The sequence below is a fragment of the Podarcis liolepis genome (assembly GCF_965112155.1).
Source record: "Podarcis liolepis genome assembly, chromosome: 12".
NCBI classification, from domain to species: Eukaryota; Metazoa; Chordata; class Lepidosauria; order Squamata; family Lacertidae; genus Podarcis; species Podarcis liolepis.
Genome location: NC_139563.1, coordinates 49492934 through 49506802, shown reverse-complemented (window position 1 = coordinate 49506802; position 13869 = coordinate 49492934). Strand labels below are relative to the sequence as shown.

General features: G+C 45.3%; 1 protein-coding gene across 16 annotated transcripts in view; it reads right to left on the bottom strand.

Moving 5' to 3' along the window:
• Positions 1-13869, bottom strand: part of TRAK1 (trafficking kinesin protein 1) — a 140315-nt gene that overhangs the window by 43591 nt on the left and 82855 nt on the right. The window lies entirely within an intron of this gene.

Sequence of the window (13869 nt, the reverse complement as noted above, 5' to 3'; positions counted from 1 at the left end):
TTGCTTGGGGGAAACAGCCAGACCCAAGTGTGTATTTAAGCTAGTAAGGGGAATGATGGACCCACTGCTAAGCCTCTGTTCTTAGAAGATGTAAAAGCTTCCGAGGCTGTGTACTAGACATTGTAATCCCAGCCAAATCAACAAGTGTTAATGAAATCAGGCAAACTTCACTGTGAGGTGACTGCCTGGGGTGGGATTAACCATTAGGAGTTCAAAGTGTCAAAGGAAATAAGTGTTAGAATGCAAATGACTGGATTCCTCCCTTCCACTGTAGATAAAAGGGAAAGGGGTTGGAAGTGATGTACTGTGTCCAGGAAGAAGAGAGGAACAGTTGAGCTGGGATGTGCCCTGCAGAGCAAGAGAAGGGGCAGAGAAACTACTATGGAGGAAGCTGGTGAATTTTGATGTGCTGCTACTGCGAGATCCTTCATTGAAAAGCTTCAGGTTGTATATACAGTGGTACCTCGGGTTACAGACGCTTCAGGTTACAGACCCAGCTACGAGTTAAGAACTTTTCTTCAGGATGAGAACAGAAATTGTGCGACAGCGCAGCGGTGGGAGGCCCCATTAGCTAAAGTGGTGCTCCAGGTTAAGAACAGTTTCAGGTTAAGAACGGTCCTCCAGAACAAATTAAGTTCTTAACCCGAGGTACCACTGTATGTGTAAATAAACCATATATCATAAAGACATGATAGCCTCTGTTGTGCCTAATTCTCTAAAGGAAATACAAATCCTGGTTAAGTGCCGAGACCCCTGAATTCTCGTACACTGCTTGGTGGAGATTGGGGTGGCCTGTAACTGTATGTGGTCCAAAACACAGTCCTGCGATTGTTCCGTGTGAAAGTTCTCTTCCTTGTTTTTGCATCGTCAATAAAGCAAGATTTAAAGTGTGCTGATTTACTGGTGCCTTTCAGAAATGTTGGGAACAGCTCGTGCAATGGCTCTCCAAAGTACTGGCCCTGACTTATCAATGGGAGTCAAAGGTAAGAGCTTGTTTAGCTTTCATTTCCACCAACAGAGATTGTCGCCAAGTGCATAGAGATCATGAAAATCAATAGAGAAGGAGTCTCGGTCAGTATGCAGTAGTGAGCCCCAGAACACGCCTTTCCTCACTTCTCTGGTTGTTACCATGCGGCATGACCTTAACTATTTATTGACATTTCATTTTATACATGAACGTCCTGGTGCCGTTTCTTCAGAACTCATTATGCAAACATGAAAAGGAACAGCAGCACATACCAAGGCTTATCCATTTTATCCCAGGCGAATGGCCTTGCGCTGCCCAAGGGAGTGTCACTTGTGTAGTCATTGTTTGAGTTGTGCCTATCAATGATTAAAGCATTGGCATTTCTAATTAAAAAAAAGTCTAGCTGCCATGGCTGGACTGTGTCCTTGTTATTCAGTGAACCTCCCTGAGATCTTAGGGTGAAGGGTGGCATAGAAATTTAATAAATAAATAGTAATAATTTAAGTAGAAATTGCTGCTGATAATCCAAATATTATTATTTTTAGGTGTAATTGAAAATATTTGGGGGAAAGAATGGTGAGGGGGGAAGAAGAACACTGAAACCAGGAAAACAGTGTCAGAAACATTTTTTTTTTAAAAAAAGAAGCATTTACATTCTTGGTATGCACTTTCTCAGAATACTTTGTGCAGATAGGCTTAACCAAGCACCATAAAATGTCCAGCTTCCCACTTGTTCTCCAGTTTACTTCAACTGCATTAGAATTTTCAGTATGTTAGGAAATTCCATGCAACCAATGTGAGCAATGGCCATGTCTGACAACTGGCATGGGGTTTAAAACCCCCTTTTTTCAAACACTGAACTGTATGTCCAAGTAGGAATTTTGATCATCTTTGAATGAAACAGCCCCTACTTCAGTGGCGGTGATTGGATTTCTAATATGGCTAGCCAAGCATTGTGAAGAGTTTGAAGTATTTTAAAATAAAAGCCATAATGACATGAAAGGATAGAAACTGCTTCTGGGCTGTGTCTGGGGCTTCCCAAATATCTGCTAAGAATGACTTGTGTGCATGATTCTCTTGCTCTGTACAGCTGGCAGTGTGACCCAGGTGGTTATGCTGTTCTCTGTATTTGTCTAAAAAAAGAAGATCAAAGGCTACAAATGTGTCAACAAAAATTAAAATCAATACAGGCAGAGCTTTCCTCTACGGACATGAACTTTTGCCATTTTTAGCTTGGGAAAACAACAAAATGCCTTGGGACCCCATTTGTCAGCAGCTATAATGCGAGCATGCCACTGGCACTGAATTTCCTCCGTCAGTGAATCACCACTTAAGATATGGGTGGCTAACCTGCGGGAAGATGTGGGCAGCCTCCTAACTCCCAGAACCTCTAGCCAGCATGGTTATAGGCCAACCACATCTGGCTGGGTACAGGTTGGCAGCTTCTGCCTGAAGACATTTCAAGTGGTCAGGGACAAGTAGGAGTAACAAACTACTAGACTGGTCATGAAAATGTTCTCTTAAGCCAGAGTCCACACGTATAACAATCCTTAGTGGAATAGCACTTGATAATAAATTACCATTTGCAGAGGATGAGTGTGGCTGGGGTATAAATAATGGCATTATTATCATTATTAATACCCCACACCAGCTTAACAGGTGTTACCATATTATACATTCCTGCTAAGAAATAAGTTGAGGATAGCTTCCAAGTAAGCGGCTATAGGACTGCAGTCGAAATGAAAACACCTTCAGTGCTCTTTGGTCTTCTGGAGACATGTTACTAGAACCTCAATGTGTTAGGAAGAGTGCAACTGAAATATTTCATTTGCATCACCGTTAGGCCTGGGCGATATATCAATATGTGGGAGCAGACCGTGATGACAGCTTCACTCAGCGGTATATCACTGGTGAAACCATCACCGCTCTAGAGTCCTTCTGCCTCCAGCGTGCTGAGGGGGAAACAAACTCGGTGGAAACTGGAAGCAGAGGGACTCAAGTGGCAACGGTTTCACCAGTGATATACTGCTGGTAAAACCGCCATTGCACTCTGCCCCGGCAGAGGGAGAAGTAAGCGGAATTGGGGAGCCAATACAGCTTGTTCCTTCCTCAGCTTCTTTAAACTGCTTGACTGAGGAGTGCACAGCTGCCCTCACCTCAGCCAAGCAGTTTTACGGAGCCCCTGACCCGCCACCAGCTTCCACAAGCCAGTGGTGGGATGGGGGCTCTGTTAAAGTGCTACCCTTCCCCAGTTGAGAGAGTTCCGACCCTGCTCCTGATTGCACACGAGTAGGAGCGAGAATGGGGCTGCTCAGCTGGAGAGCGCGAAGCCTCCGCTTCCCAGCTGAGAGAGCCCTGACCCTGCCTGGATGCCTTCTCTGGGACTGTGTGCTGTGTCTTTTGTCCCAGAAAGATAGAGCCCAGGGGCGTCTTACCCATAGATGTTAGTGGCGCGAGGCACCGGGGCACCAGATCACCAGATTTTGGAGGGCGCCACAGGCTGAGTGTCCGGGAAACAGAGTCAGGGCGCGCTCCCTTCCCCGCTCTGGGGCGGCCCGTTCCTCTCCTCTCAGCTACCCACTGGAGTGTGCTGCATCCGGCTCAGGGAAGCCCCTTCGTGTCCCCTCCTGCTGGAGCACCTAACGGGCGCAACTGGGGGTGGGCGCAGGGTGCCCCTCTCTGGCCGTGTCGCTGCCTGCACGCCTCCCTGCGGAGTCTGTGAGTGGAGCAGGGAAGTGCCCTGTGCGATCCTGGTGCCAAGCAAAGATGGCACAGCTGGCAAGCCACCTGATCTGCTTGCCGGCCCTCCTGTGGCACAGACTCCCCCAGATGGGGGCAGGTAAGGGGCACTGGGCGCTTAGAGGGAGGCTTCGCAGGAGGCCATCTGGGCTGCGATTCGGGCACCTCTTACATGTAGCACCGAGCGTGCGTTGGACCACGCGATGTAAACGAGCCGGACCCAAGTCCCCCCCCCCTTAAAAAAGGTTGACAACTCTGGGAAACAGTGGGTCGTCAGGCACTGGAGAGATATTTGCACCATGGCGCCGGATATGCTTAAGACAGTCCTGATGGAGCCCACACTCCTGGTGGAAGGCAGCCAGGCATTGTAGGGGCTCTTTGATGCTACTGGCGGGCCCAGAACTTCACACTGCAGACTTCACGTAGGAGGGTGGCGGGCTGCATCATACCTCCTGGGGTGAACAACCCCCCACCGGAGGAAAGAGATGGTGCAAAGGCCATCAAACGCACAGAGCCTGACAGGTCCCATGCACTTGGCTACTGCCGCTTGGTCCATCTTTGGGGAGCTGGGGGCAAGAGGGGAAGGACAGCTCGCCCACCCCCCATGCCAGCAAAGGCAGAGGGAGCTTGGTCAAGGAGTCCCAAGGCCTTGCTGCTCCAGCCCGAGCAGCAGGGGACACGGGCCGGCTCTGCTGGGAGCAGGAGCTCTCCTGCCCCCAGCGGAGCCTGGCCAAGGGGCCTCAGGTCTCGCTCAGCTGGGGGCAGCAGCCTTTCCACCACCCCCCCCCCCAGCTGAGCAGCAGGCTGGGGCCAACTGTATTGGTCACAGCCCGCAAGGCGCTGGGGTGAAAGCACCTCAGCTCACATGATGAGAACTGTGGCAGTTTCACTTGGCATCTCGCTGGCTGGGGCCAATGCAGCTTTTTTCAACATCACGGTATATCACCAAACGACGATGTTTGGCTGGCGATACATCATCATCATCATCAGAAGAAGAAGAAGAAGAAGAGTTTGGATTTGATATCCCACCTTTCACTCCCTTTAAGGAGTCTCAAAGCGGCTAACATTCTCCTTTCCCCACAACAAACACTTTGTGAGGTGAGTGGGGCTGAGAGACTTCAAAGAAGTGTGACTGGCCCAAGGTCACCCAGCAGCTGCATGTGGAGGAGCGGAGACGCGAACCCGGTTCCCCAGATTACGAGACTACCGCTCTTAACCACTGCACCACACTGGCTCTCAACATCATGATGTTGAAAACCCAACATAGCCCAGCACTAATCACCATTTCCCCCACCCCTTTATGAGGCTCAACTAATTTGAATTTAAATTGCATTTAATGCATTAAAGTAAACATCACTGATCTTTGCTTTCGCACCCCAACATTAACTGAAACTCTGTAAAAGATAATTTCAGTGCAAACCACTGCTTGCTTTACAGCAGTCTTGGTGATCAGAAAACAATTTAATCAGCTACTGACCAATACAATTTACAATTCCACACATCCCTGAAAGGTGTTTGGCAACCATAAAATGCCAGAAATCTGTCCCGGGCAAATCTGTTTTGGCTTGCTGACTCTTATGTGCTAACAAATACTCTTCAGATAGACGGAGTTGTTCCAATGTTGCTAGCTCTGCAGTAAGCATCAAGCCTTTAGAATACACCAAACTTCAGCAACTACCACCGCTGTCAGTTAAGGAAAACTTTACTATCAAGAGCTTTAAGTATAAGCTGATACAGTAACGGGAAATTAATGGTACAATATTAAATTGCCAATGGAATAACAGCCACCCTAATTTCTGCCAAAATATTAGAAAAAACTGTCCTAAGAGTCAATAAGATAGATGCTATTCCTTCTCCCTCAATATCCAGCATCATCATCAGAATTTCTTTAAAAAACAAAAAAACCTTCATGCTTAACACAAATTACACAGCTTGTAAAGGCTCGTCACAATAAAGAACAACTTTTTAAAAACACTGTAGTTGTTTTCATTTGCTTCCTAATCTTAAAATAACGCTGCTACTGCAATTTCTGCTTCAATAGTTTGCATTTAGGGAGGCCCCAAGATTAGATATCATGCTTCATGATTGGTGATCTCAGTCTGCCAGAAACAGGAGGGCTTGAAAACAATAAAAAGAATTGCATGAGTCGTGTCTGTGTGTGTGTGTGTGTGTGTGTGTGTGTGTGTTGGTGCCATTAAGCAGGAACGTTGTTATGGGGCTGTTCAGAGGACAGCCCACTTTTTTGCACTGGACCCCAGATCTCCTGGCCCTTCCCTTAACAAAATTAAGGTGGCAGGTTGCTGGGGTCCCACCAGGGCTGTGCTTTGCAGCATAGCCACCCTGCAAGCAAAAGTAAGGGAAGAGAAATATAAAGGAAGTCCTTCCCATTCATGCTTGCTAGGCTATGGACAGGTGGGAGCAGAGCGACCATAGACAGCAATGGGGGTGATGGGCTGAGGGTGCTTATGTGGCCTTGAGGCTTACTAGGTGACCAGTTTACAAAGTGCCCTTGCATATACCCCGCAACTGTCCTGCTTTAAGTGAGACATCCCAGTTTGGGGCGCTGTGTTTTCAGCACGGTGTCCAAAAACATGCAAGATCTTGACCTTGTACGAGATCACAAGAGCATTTTCTGGCTCCGTGATCTTGTGCATATTGCCCCAAAACATGCGCTTCTGCTCCGTGATCTCATGTGGGTCACGTGACCCACACAGGAGTGGGGCTGGGAAGATGCATGTCCTGGTTTCTGGCATTAACGTGTTGGAGGGTACCCTTGAGGCCTCAGCCACCTACCTCATCAGGGTTGCTCTATAAAATTAACATGTGCAAACCATGATCATTGCCCTGAACTCCTTGGCGAATGGGCAAGATAAAAATGTCATATATAAAACCCAGTAAGTTTACAAGTGGGACTTAAGAATAACAGCACGCCCGTTGTTCGTTCCTACCATCTGGCATTCAGAAAGCGAGAAGGCTGTTTGTGTAAAAAAAATCCCCCAGGCTTTTAAAGGAATATTTTTTACATTTCTCCGTTCTCAAACACAAGTGTTGAGTTTTCATCCATAAAATAGGCAGATGGTTTCTGCATAGATTTCCACGTGCTTAATTCCTTTATGATGTAACACACACCAAGTGTGGGCTGACTAACTTTTTTGAGGTATCTAGTCAACATATAGTGCATTTTCTTGCTTTCCCATTGTTTTGATCTGTGGTTGCCAGTTAACATGTGTTTAATGGGTACATGCAGTAGATGGATTGGGGGGTTGCAGGAGTGAGAGAGGGAGATGTCAGATGTTGAAAAAAACATGTATATAAAAGCAGCAGTCATCCCTGCCAACAGATTCTATGTAGATTTGGCCTTCTACCCCACCTGCAATGTAGAAAGCCCTGTTAGCACCTAAAAACCTCAGTCAGCCTTGCAGCAAAAACCTACATTTGTCTGGAGTTTGGTTTAAATTTGAACATAAGCATCTAAGCATGTACAAATGTACCCTGAGTTTTTAAAGTACCTAGCGATGTTCCTGCCTTTAAGTTGGTAGTTTAACTAAAAAAAGAAGTAATCAAACAGAATTTTAAAAGCCACAAAGCAAAACAATGAGGTGCCAGCCAAGCATTGCTGTTCTAACTGGCATGGTTGCCAATAAATAATTACCCATCTCTGAATGGGCAGCTTGTTTATCAAATCTCCACAGACAAGGCTTAACAGAGAGATAAGAATTACAAGAGAAATATTAGAACAAGCAATTCGGCCAGGAGATTTGCCCTTTGTACGATATAAAGTACAGCTCCCAACGTGCCACTTGACACGTACTGCGTTTACAGTTCAAACTAAGTCAGAAAATGCATTTAAGTCAAGAAGGGAAATGTCTGAAATTCTTGAAGTATGCATTCAGTTCTTGGTCATATTATCATTCCCCCACTGCCACCACACACGTTTAATATTTTACTGATTTTGTTTAAAAAAACAACAACCCACAAAGAAGAAGAAATGTAAAATAAAAATGTAAACCATAAAGTGTCACAGACTGCAAGGACAAAAGTACAAAGATACAGGGCAGCTCCAAAGAATAATAAAGAATTGACTCATACAAAGATTCCTTTTACAAATAACAAAGATATGTGCAAATAAATATTCCCCACCTGTGAGTGCCATCATTATTCTGGATGAAGGTTCTAGAAAGTCTTAGATGAGCCAGACATTTGCATATATGCGCAAACTGCATAATAAATAAAATAATGCAGGACAGCAAAACAAAACAAAAAAGGACACTAGAGCTCTCCACTTCAGGTATTTTTTAATTTATGAGATATATTTTCAAGAAGGGCTATTTGCCAAACCCTGGAGTACCAGCAATCCAAATTGTTAAGACTGAAAGTCTTCCAGGATTTGACAATGAAGCCTCAGGCTGCTGTTAAGAGATGAGAAATAAAGTTGTTTACTTTTCAAGTCCCATTCTGTTTCCAAAAGCACCAGGTGTAAAGATGGAGCAATAGCTTGTTTAGTTATCAAAAAGAGCTCAATGAACACCTTACTGAAACTCTTTAAGAATAAATTAAGTTATTGGTGGTGGTATTATTATTATTCTTATTATTTTACTAGATGATTTTACCCTACAGTTGTCATGCTTCCCCAGCACATCTGGAATATTGGCTTCCATCACTTGTGGCAGTCTTTGGAAGAATCTCTTCAAAAATAATGGTTTCTCCCCCACTGAAACAGATTGTGGGCTTACGGCAAAAAGAAAAGTCACATTGGTTGGCACATTGGTTGGCAGGTACCAACAAGTGACAAGAAGGTGGGGCAGGGCAATGTTCACTTATGGAGTTCCTTAACATACAAATCAAAAGGAAGCTTGTGAAAAGAAAGCAGAGGACACCCCCCTCCTTCGGCAACTGAGTGCGCCTCCCCAGGTTTGTTGTTGTTATTCGTTTAGTCGTGTCCGACTCTTCGTGACCCCGTGGACCAGAGCACGCCAGGCACTCCTGTCTTCCACTGCCTCCCGCAGTTTGGTCAAACTCATGCTGGTAGCTTCGAGAACACTGTCCAACCATCTCGTCCTCTGTCGTCCCCTTCTCCTTGTGCCCTCCATCTTTCCCAACATCAGGGTCTTTTCCAGGGAGTCTTCTCTTCTCATGAGGTGGCTAAAGTATTGGAGCCTCAGCTTCACGATCTGTTCTTCCAGTGAGCACTCAGGGCTGATTTCCTTAAGAATGGAAAGGTTTGTTCTTCTTGCAGTCCATGGGACTCTCAAGAGTCTCCTCCATCACCATAATTCAAAAGCATCAATTATTTGGCGATCAGCCTTCTTTATGGTCCAGCTCTCACTTCCATACATCACTACTGGGAAAACCATAGCTTTTACTATACGGACCTTTGTTGGCAAGGTGATGTCTCTGCTTCTTAAAAAGTCCCCAGGTTTAGTAGACCTCAAAACCATAGAAAAGGCACAGTGATCTATCTGTACTAGGGAAAGTGTGATCATTTCTCTCCCACTTCTCTTGATCTCACCACACCCTAGTGCAGTTGTCCCTTTTGTTTTCCTGTCCTACCGGAGATGTCATCGGATACGCACAAAGAAGCAGGCAAAAAACAGCAGTTTCCAGTGTATTGCACCCCCTCAAAGAAAGGGCAGCATGCCGGAGAGAGAAGTCTTGAGTCAAGTGGGAACTGGTGTTAGGTTGGGTGGGACAGGAGGTACATGTGGCTGAATTCGGGCCGGCAGGAGAGTTTGTAGGAAGTGGGTGTCTCTGCATAAGGATCGCAAAAGAAAATGGGCTGAATACACAAGCTAATTGCTTGCTGGGGGGGGCAGGGTAGGATGAGAAAGATGGCAATATGCTTTTGCAGAGAACATATTTAATCTAAGGGAAAAGGGACAAAGAATGAAGGGGTAAGGAGATAACGAATTAAAATAAGAAGCCCCAGAGAACCAAATATGAACAAGAGAGCTAAAAAAACAAAACCCCAAAGGCCTGCTTTTGAAAGCAGAGGCATGCTACTTCAACATACCTCTGAAATCCCCTCACTAATTTATATTCCCATTAAAACAAGCATAAATTAAACTCTGAACTGCACATCTTTAATGAGTTCAGTGAGTATCTCACACTGGACTTTTAAGTTGAAAAGAATGAGGCCTTAAACTAGCCCCCTTCTCTGCATAAGCTAGCATTTACATGTTTGTTTCCTATTATTCTTACTTGGTAAATTGGTGTTGTAAATTCTGTTGGCTTGGACTGGCTTGGTAGGATGGTCTGCAGCAGTAGCTACTGTGTGAAACAGAATCAAGCTAGCAAGTGCCTTAGGTGAATTAAAGGAGTGGGGAACTCTTTTGGCACTGGCGACCAGATTTTTATCAGGGTTGGGCAAACTTTGCCAGGTGAGTGGCGCCATCCACCTATCACATGACACAACTATGACATCACATGACTGACAAATTGGCTACCTTGCCCACTTGCCAAAATCCTTTGCAGTCCCAGTGATCAATCTACCCCCCCTCTCTGTGTGTGTGTGTGTGTGTCTGTGTGTGTGTGTGTGTGTGTGTGCATGAAGGAGAGCGAGAAAGAGAATTTCTTCATCACTGTGTGATGGAACAGTCTCTGTCAGAGCTGATATGCAAAGCAGGCACCTGTGCTCTGATGCGCAGCATTGAAGAAAAGAACTACGCCTGCTTGTTTTTGTTGCACATGCAGCAACAGCAAGCAGACCTGGGTTTTCAGAAACCCAGACGCATGCTGATCCTTTCTGGAGGTTAAAAGGATCATTGTGGAATGGGTTTTCCATGAAGGTCCTGCCTCATCAGGCCACCAGTACGTTGCCAGCCCTGTCAGTATATAAATACATAAACAAATCCACAGAACAGCTATGAGATACTGAGAGAGCCCCAGGAGAGAGCTGTTCTGCCAGAACCAGTTTGGAATCTGAAGCAAGTACTTAGGAGAGAAGCTGTGTTCCCTCAGACATGCATTTGCTTGAAGATGCCCCTTGTCTTGCCAGTTTCTGTTGCATCTGGGGGACACACTTTCAGTAACCTTAAGATTATTAAGAACTACCTGCGGTCAGCAAACCATGCTATCATGCTTTCGCTGGAGAATGCAGTCGCAAAGCAAATAAATTATGCTGATGGAACTGATGACTTCGCATCTATGAAGGCAAGAAATACATTCTTTGCTTAGAGTTGCAATTCCTTTTGCACACACCTAAAGCAAAAGCACCAAACTTTGCTCTCATTTTGTTGTTTACTTCCTAACTTTTAATAAAAGTTTACCTCTCCGAGGTAAATTGTGCCAATTCATCATTAACATGATTATTCTACCGCAGCCCAATACATAACTTAAGAACAAAGTAATACCCTCCGGCATGGTTTAAAAGGCCATAGATTGTTTAACTGGCCAAATGCCTGGGAGAAAAGGAATGTTTTTGACTGACACGTAAAGAGATGCAACAAAGGCACCAGGCGAGCTTCCCTAGGAGAGCATTCCAAAATGGGGAGCCACCGCAGAAAAGGCCCGTTCTCACACTGTCACCCTCTGAACGTCTCACGGAGGAGGCACATGAAGAAGAACCACAGTTGATGATTGCAGAGTCTGAGTTGGTTCATATGGGGAGAGGTATCCTTGAGGTATTGTGGTCCTGAGCCATTTGAGGCTCTATAGGTCAAAACCAACCCTTTGAACTGGGCCAGGAAAGTAAATTGCAGCCTGTGCTGTTGGGCCAGGGTCGGTGTTATTTATTTTTTTTAATATATATTTTATTCAGGATTTTCTTGTTTTACAGAAGTGTCATGCCTCGTATTTTTTCCCCCCATGTAACATTTTTACAGATCCGTTTCATTTGTTGAGGCATTGGGGGAGAAGAAAAGAAAAAAGAAAGGAGGGTGGAGAGAGGGAAGATGGATGGGGGTGGGGTCGGGTGGCGGTGTTTCTATTATGTTTAATGTATGTAGAGTTTGGTGTCAGCGTTGCTTGTGTTGTTCACTTGTGTTCCTTTGGTGGTGAGAGAGGTTGGGGTTGGCCTAGGGTGTGATTGTTTGCCCAGGGTCGGTGTTATGTGCTTAAACAGACTTGCCCCGGTGAGCCACCTGGCCGCTGAATTCTGCACCAGCTGAAGTTTCCAAACCATCTTCAGAGGCAGCCCTACATATCACGCGTTGCAGTAATCTAACCTAGAGGTTACCAGAGTATAGACGACAGAAGTTAGGCTTTCCCTGTCCAGATAGGGGCACAGCTGGGCCAACTAGCCGCAGCTTATGGAAGGCACTTTGTGCTTACTGACGCCACCTGAGCCTCTGGAGACAGCAAGGGATACAGAAGTACCCCCAGGCTTTCTACCCACTCGTTCAGAGGGAGTGTTTGCCCATCAAGACCAGGTGGCCCTCCAGCCAGCCAGCCAAGGGAACCACCCACTAACAGTGTTTCAGTCTTATCTGGATTGAGCTTTGGTATTTAAATAACTATTAAAGATACAGGAGTCTTCCTTTTCAAGCATTGGACGCCTCTCCTCAGCACATGTTAAAAGAATTCTAGCAGCTCATGATACTGGGTAGAAATTGTTCGTGGCCCTTTCCACCGAGAATATTTATGTGCCTACTTTTCAAGAGTCTGGGTAGTTCCCGACCATGTCATACTCTGTGTAGCCCCAGTGGAATCAATGAACTCAAGTCCGGCATGGTTGACTTAAGTCCATTTACTTTAATGGGCCTACTCTGACTCAGAAGGTAGAGGGTGGTTTCCGACTATATGCTTCTTAACAATGGATCTTTGTTAAAGAGGCTTTTGGGCTGTTTGATTTGCTCTTCCTTTCCCCCAGCTTTTGTGGAAGTGTTAGAGCCCTGGTAAACTTTTCTTCTTCTTTTTTTTAAGCTTGTGTGCTTTTTTGCCCTTTGCATAGCAATGAACATGGCTGGTAGTGGGCAAGGCCATTAAAACACAACCTATTTAACACAGAGACAAGCAAAATTATTTTGCACTGGAACACTTGCATTCCCAAGATTATCACAATATTGCTATGCAACACAGCTACACACAACACTATATTGATTTGATTGGGGGGATTTTTACACCTTATAAGCAGAATGAATGCAGTACATTTTTTATAGCACTTCCTTATGGAAACAAGAAAGAAAGAGAAAAAGAAAACCTGATTTACCATGTGCGAGTAAGGCAGTAGCAGGGATTGAGATTCACCAAATGTTTACTGAAATGAGAATCACTGGCTTACAAACATTAGCAGCCTGTCTCGAGAGTAATCTATTCTTCCCATGCCATATGTTGCACTGTTCATAAGAAACCAATTTTCAGTGCTCCTTGCGTAATGAACTTTCAACCCCAGCTCCAAGGATCATCTTACTCTATCTTTCCTTTACAGCTGCGGAAAGAAACGCAGTCACAATGTATTGCCCATAACACATTCTGTGTTAGGGCTACAAGGAGCACAGAGGTTTGTTCCTCGCTACTTCCATTACCCATGTTATCTATACTGCTCCAGAAAATGCACCTAAGTAGCTGCCTCCTGCTACTGTCAGTTTATGGATCCCTTTTCGTTGTTCACTCCCACAATCATTGGGTTGCAGAGCGACATAAGAACCATTCTGCGAAGGGTTAAGTGTCCACTAACAATGTGAGAGTGTGCATCAGCTACAACTACAGCAGCACTTAGAGCTTGGCAGAAACATGTCAGATAACACCACATCTTGTCAGGCAACCCAAAATCATGCTCAAACCCAACTCATAAATGATACTCTAAGAAGAAGAGTGGTGGAATTCAGAAGGAGCATCTGCTCTTCCCTGCCCCTACAGAGTATATAGCTATTTTCTCTTGTCTCCTCTCTTACGCTCTTCCCAAACTCCAGGTACACAGGGGAGTGTCTGTCTGCTTAGGGACCACGGAACCCAAACGCTAAGGAGCATGTGGTACACTCTCAATTTGTGCTGGAATTTGTCTCTTGCCAAAGATAACCTGCTCCTACACAGAAGCCACCCACTGCTATCTGATTATAAAAGACAAAAAAGCACCTGGTCTTCACAGAGACAACCAATAAATATCAGTCACATATTTCTACAACTTATTGGTACATATTCCGCTACTCTCTCTCTCTCTCTCTCTCTCTCTCTCTCTCTCTCTCTCTTTCTCTCTTCTGGCCAAGGTATGTGTTTCACCATTCAGA